Source organism: Schistocerca americana, chromosome 7, assembly GCF_021461395.2.
Source record: "Schistocerca americana isolate TAMUIC-IGC-003095 chromosome 7, iqSchAmer2.1, whole genome shotgun sequence".
In the NCBI taxonomy this organism is placed as follows: domain Eukaryota; kingdom Metazoa; phylum Arthropoda; class Insecta; order Orthoptera; family Acrididae; genus Schistocerca; species Schistocerca americana.
This window is the reverse complement of record NC_060125.1, coordinates 65965764-65972207: the sequence shown is the minus strand read 5'-3', so window position 1 is coordinate 65972207 and position 6444 is coordinate 65965764. Positions and strand designations below refer to the sequence as shown.

At 41.0% G+C, this 6444-nt stretch overlaps 1 pseudogene; it reads left to right on the top strand.

Moving 5' to 3' along the window:
• The first annotated feature begins 839 nt into the window (after window positions 1-839).
• Window positions 840-958, top strand: LOC124623235 (annotated as a pseudogene).
• The last annotated feature ends 5486 nt before the right edge of the window (window positions 959-6444 follow it).

The window sequence follows — 6444 nt, the reverse complement described above, 5'->3', positions numbered from 1 at the left end:
AACATGGTCATTTCGCATATAAAATCAATACTTTTTTGCTCTTTTTGTTACAGGTTACAGGCACTTTTGTTGTTAGTAAGTCGTGTTCAGTCACAGTATTTTATTTTTATATTCTAATCCAAAGCGTTTCGGACCTGTAACTCAATTCTCAAGGACTACATTAACATTTTTTGGGCGTTACATCTGCTCCCTTTCACCACCTAGCAGTAGATGGACATAGATGTTAGTTCTCCGCAAAGAAACGTCCCAGCCCAGGCGAAAGACAGATAATCTTTTGAGGTATTGCGTTATCTTCTTTTTTCAAATGTTGGTGAACTTACAATCACAAATAAATCTTCGAAAATTGAGATTTAGTCTTGTTTCTTAATTTGATCAAATGAAATGAAATGAAAGAAAACATCAGCTCCTGGAGTCCCTTTGTTCTCTAATTCTTCATCACCTATGATAAATATCAACATTGAATGTTGCAAGAACAATAAATGCATTACACCTACTCAGGAACTTATATTTAATTATCAGCAGACAAGACAGATTAAATAATTGTTCAGCTCAATCAGTTGCTATGCTTAAAATGACAACCTGAAGGCACCCAACGAAAGTAAAATTGTTTCGTTTGTTGCTTCAAAGCAAGCCACCCAATCAGCATATATCTAAAAATTTCAGAGGATTCTGTTCAAAAAACAAATGAAATGCCTGAAGTTCTACCGAGGTCGAAAAATGGTTACAAATTTTTAGAAAAAGGCAGTTTCCACATTCAGATTTCCTCTAGCACAGTTGACTAAGTTATCCACAATATGGGCTCTGCAATTAGCTTTTAACATTTTTTAATGGAAGGCTGTGCCAATAGCCTTGCCCCAGTGGTAACACCGGTTCCCGTCAGATCACCGAAGTTAAGCGCTGTCGGGCTTGGCTAGCACTTGGATGGGTGACCATCCGGGTTTGTCGAGAGCTGTTGAGAAGCTGGGTGCACTCAGTACTTGGAAGGCCAGTGGAGGAGCTACTTGACTGAGAAGTATCGGCTCCGGTCACGAAAACCGACAACGGCTGGGAGAGCGGTGTGCTGACCCCATGCCACTCTATTATCCGCATCCAGTGATACGTAAAGACTGAGGACGACACAGTGCTCGGTCGATATCGTTGGGCCTCCCGTCGCTTGTTCGGACGAGGAGTCTCTATGGATTTCCATACACAGGGAATGCCTTTTCAAAGACCAGAATTTGTATTATTTGTCCACAACAAGAAATGCATTTCTGACCTGACTGCAAAATGTTAATAGTACTGGATTATTCGTATGAGTCGAAGACTCCGTCTACATCTATTACCGTATTCTTAAGAAAATCATTTTTATATTACATTTTGTCAAATTCCATTAAAAATTTTTGAGTGTAAACACGGAACATTTTCACTTTTTAAGCACCAATTTGAAGACAAAAATATAGAGATAGATCATGATTTTTCAACACTTTCAGTTTTTAGCATGCACATTTGTAACAGTTGCTTCACATTTTGATCTTCCACAAGATAGTTTGCAACTACTCAGCAACTTTTTTAAATTAAATTTCAAACGGAAATAAAGTTACTCATGCATGATAATAGTTGAATTTATCTTCTTAGTATATTTGAGTTATTTCTAAAGCAATGTTTATATCTTTTTTCCGGTAGAATTTGCTTTTAGAATAAACTTGCGAATTAAATATATGGATGATAACACAAACCTTTTTTACTGCGGAAACTATTATAATTCCGTACTCAACAACATTGTGAAAAATAGTTCGCTTTATTAGATGACAGTACTGTGAAGTAGCTGCAAGAGATTGCGTTTCCTTCAGTGGCTATACAAAATCAGGAGCGTTAATTGAATCTCGAACACTGGGTAGCCTTCTGTCAGTAGGCGCTACGAAAGTTTCTGTAAATGTCGATTAACGGGGCGTGAAAAGCGAGAGCTCGATTCCATTTACACCTACATGCCAGCGTAAGAGGAGAGCGTTCCAGCGTCCCAGCGTCCCAGCGTCTTTGATGATTCTGTGAAAGTCTGACAGCAGGTGGAACTCAAGCAATGTCGAACTGAATACGACTGCACACTGTTTGATCGCTCTCACCAGCTGTTTACACGCAGAGAATGCCCCGTTCTCTGATGCCGACACCTCAGTGTTCGCTCCAGTGAAATTTGTGCTTCAAAGATGAACAAAGGTAGGGACGCTGGATAACGTACTTTCGTTTTCCAATAAAGGACGGTTGAATCCTGTTCGTAACTCTGCAAGAGAGTGATCTCACTGAGAAAGATCTACAGTTCCGCTTGTCAATCCTGCGACCCTTTTTGTAGAGTAGAACGACTTGCAGTCGCGTGATACGCTCAGATGTCCAAACGAACTGTGGTAGACTGTTCCTAAAACTGTTGGTGAGGCCGCTTCCTCCTCAGGTTTAATGGGACACCCAGGGACGTCATCTGGTCCTATGGTTTCTTTTCTGTGGACCAGTCCCAATTATTTTTCAACTTCGTTCTCACTTATTTCTCCATTTGTGATATCCGCAGCCGTGGGACGGTCGAACGTAGTAGCTATGTTGTGATATTCTTCAGTGGGAATGTTTCGGAAGACCGAATTTAATATTTTGGCCATCACTGCATCTTCTGTCGTTTCGGTATCACCATGAGCAACATATTAATCGATTTTACGTAGGACCAGGACAACTTAATCCATTGCCAACACTAATTTATCCCTACAAAATTGAGGGCTACCTCTCATTCGGTTATTCAGCATCGCGTATTATAACACACTAGCTCAGAAACTCGGCATTGCTCGGGGTATTCATTTAGCCAATCTTCAATTATGAATGGAAACAAAAAATGAATTGTGTTCGGAGCGTAATACCGAAAAAATTTCATTACCATGTACACAAGGAAACACCTTTAAAATTACGAAATTGTAGGACAAAGAAATATACAAAATGTAGAAATGTATAACTACACCTGCTTCGAGTGCCCCAGGAAGTGAATTCGTAAACTTCTCTATGACAACACCTCTTCATAAGTCTACAGACGGTTATTGTTTTCGCCTTCATTCGTTTGCGCTTTACAGTTGAAAGCTGTCAAAAGCGCTATCACGAGTCAGGAATTTTCTTACTTTGGCTGGATTGTAGGAGTGCCTTAGTAAAGAGCAAACGTATTAAATCTTCATGCATGATGCGGCATTTTCTCAGCGTTTATGACATCATATCTCTTGAATTATGTGTCGTACAATGATGCATTTGTGTAGGTACAATGTGCGGCACGTGTGGACACAGTATGCGAAATATATTTGGAATAGAGATAGTAGCAAAGAAGTAATAAATTTAAACGCCATGCATGATGCGGCAGTTTTTCGTGCATCTCAGAATTTATGACGTCATATCACTTGATCTCTATGTCATACAATAATATAATTTTGTAGGTATGTTCACGGGCGTATGTGGATACTGTTTGTAAACTCTGTTGCAAATAGATTTAGTGGCACAGAAATAATAAAATTAAACGTCAAGATTGATGCGGCAGTTTTTGACGCAACTCATTGTTTATGTTATCCTATCTCCTGAACTGTGACAGGAAGATGGTTCTTACCCCGACAGCGATTGTTACCTGACAGTGAGGGATATGTGTACCAAGGTTGGTTGAAATCGGTCCAGTGGTTTAGGAGGAGATGTGGTACGTACATACATACGTACACACACACACACACACACACACACACACACACACACACACACATACATCTATTTCTACAGTATATATGGATTACACATATTAATAGAACAGATTAATTACTGTCGCAACCATAGTCGAAACACGTTAGGGAAATCAGTTTCAGATGACTTAATAGTTTGAAACTAAGTACAGCTACAGCCCAATCATTTGGCTCTTCTGGATCCACTTAATTGGGGTGATAGCTGTATTTAGTATGTATCTAAAAATTGGATCACCGATATTATAAAAATAGAAACTAAGTGCTAAAGTACCTTTAATATCCCTCAAAGTAGTCCCCTTTGGTGACAGTTCGCTCTTGGTAACGCATATAAAACTACTGAAAACTGTGAAATAATGCTTCTTCTCAAATGAGTCAAAGCAGCAACGTCGCTCGTAGGATTATATCGTGAGGTCCAGAGCTATTGTGAGGGACACCCCATTTTCCACTCATGCGCAGCTGTGGCTCAACAGGCCCGATGAGGATCAGTACCAGTGTCTCGAGAGATTAGCCATTGAACTTGAGGCCTTCAGGTTTTAATGGCCTGTGGAAAACGTTGTCGCTGTCGAAATAGAGCGTCAATATGGTCTTGCACCTTCACGTTTGGGGACGACTCTTTTTGGGTCTTGGGAATCTTATGTTACGTGAACTGAAGGTTGGATTAGTGGAGCCATGTCCCATTCCCTTTGATGATTATTTGTGTTCGGGGTAGATTTAGGTCATACTTATTCAGAAATCGGAATCAGTTTCCTTCCATATTGTCTGCTACTCGCTAGCCATTAGGCGTAGAACAATTCAGAAGTAGATCTGCCTATCACCCAAAACAGGTTTCAGAGAGGGCTTTAACGTTGTCCCATTTCCTTGAAAATGTTCGAACTATTTGGAAACAAAATTTCTGTCTCCTGACATTCGACGCGTCTTTGTTGTAATTTTGGAAAAGTGACAAGAACTATGCCACGCGGTATAACATGAGCCTTTACACACATTGTGTCCTATTGGCTGCAGCAGATAAACCCCCTTAGTGTGTTTCACATTACTTGGCACTTTTCGAGTCGTCTCACTATGCCATATGCATACGTGGAACTTGACAATACACTCATGAGCCAAAACACCATGACCACTGCCCACAGCGAAACTGAACTGCGGCTGGGGGTGATTGCGGGCACGTGATGCGCTCAGTAAAGCTTATGACCGAAGCAGAAACGAATGGGGAATCATTATACAGTACTGCATGGATTGAGCTGCCCTAAAATATTATGCTATACGACATCAAGCAATGGAACAGAAATGAATCAGATTAAGTGTGCCAGAGATGTTAATTTAAAAAAAAAAAAAAAGAAAAGCAATCCGTCTTCAGGCCACGAGTGGCCTACCGGGACCATCCGACCGCCGGTCATCCTCGGTGGAGGATGCGAATATGAGGGACGTGGGGCCAGAGATGTTAATGGCCAATACAATTCTGACAGTGTAGAAATCCTTACAGTTAAGTAATTTAATGATCACTAGTAATTTTTGTTTATTTACTTTTTTGTCTCTAATGTTTCCCATGTGAATAAATTACGTGACGGAGATTCCTAAGCGGCTTATCTGCGAGTGAGCATTGGAAATTTCACTTGCATCTGCGATTTCAGTGACGTCAGCAGATCTTTGTTATACGACGCTTTTTCGTCGTTGGTCTGGAATCTCACGTATGAGAGCGCCAACACAAAATTTTGTTTCAGCATTTTGTTTCACACCTTTGTTGTGGGATGGTTCACGTAAGCCCTCAGGTGAACGTCTAAATCTGTCACAGCTGGCGATTTGCGGTGCGGTTCTTGCATCCCTATCCCTCGGGAGCAATAACAGGCACTCTCGTTATTTCAATACTTTGAGCCGTAGGAACAGTACTGGATGGGCAGTCGTGGACAGTAAAGAGGTGCGGTTTCTACAGCTCGCAATTATCGAATTCGTGTTTTCTGTTCTGGAAATGTGCGCTAATATTTTAAACCTGCAATACAGGTCTGGCTCTAGTCCACAAACGGGTGAGCTCGCACGGAAAGCAAAAATGTTCAAAACATGCCAGGGCGCATCTTCAAAAATAAAGGCTTTGCAGCGTGCTTACGCTGCATATAAAACAAGAATACTTCATATTGCCTGGGCTGTTTGTATTCCGCAGTATGGAATGGTCTCTGAAATGTAGTATATTGGTTTCTAGGATTATCGGAAAGATTTACATACCAGTATGCAGTTCTACAATTAATAACTGACGTTGTCCGTAAAAAGTTAACTATGAAGTAGCATCTATACATTTTGATAGGAATTTATTTTCAGGGAAAGCGTCCGCTATTCGCCTACGAATGAAACATGGGATTCTTCCAGAAGTTTTGCAACTGTAAGAGGCAGGCGCGGGTAAAGGGTAAGGTTTTGCTGTGGGTCAGTTTGTTCACGATGTAGGGAGGCTTTCAGAACGTTTCATCTTTCTCTTTTCTGTTGAGGAGAGAGGAGGAGGGATGATAGTGAGGCCTAAGGCCCCGCCACAGTGTTTTACTGGTTTTGGCAATTTAAGTTACTGTCATTGTAAGTAGGCTGTTTAGGTTTTTATGTTGGTAACGCCACGCAGCGCTCTGTATGAAAATCACTGACTGTGCTGTGTGCAGTCTGTGGCTGGTTTGCATTGTTGGAATATTTGCTATCGTAGTGTTGGGCAGTTGGATGTGAACAGCGCGTAGCGTTGGGCAATTGGAGGTCA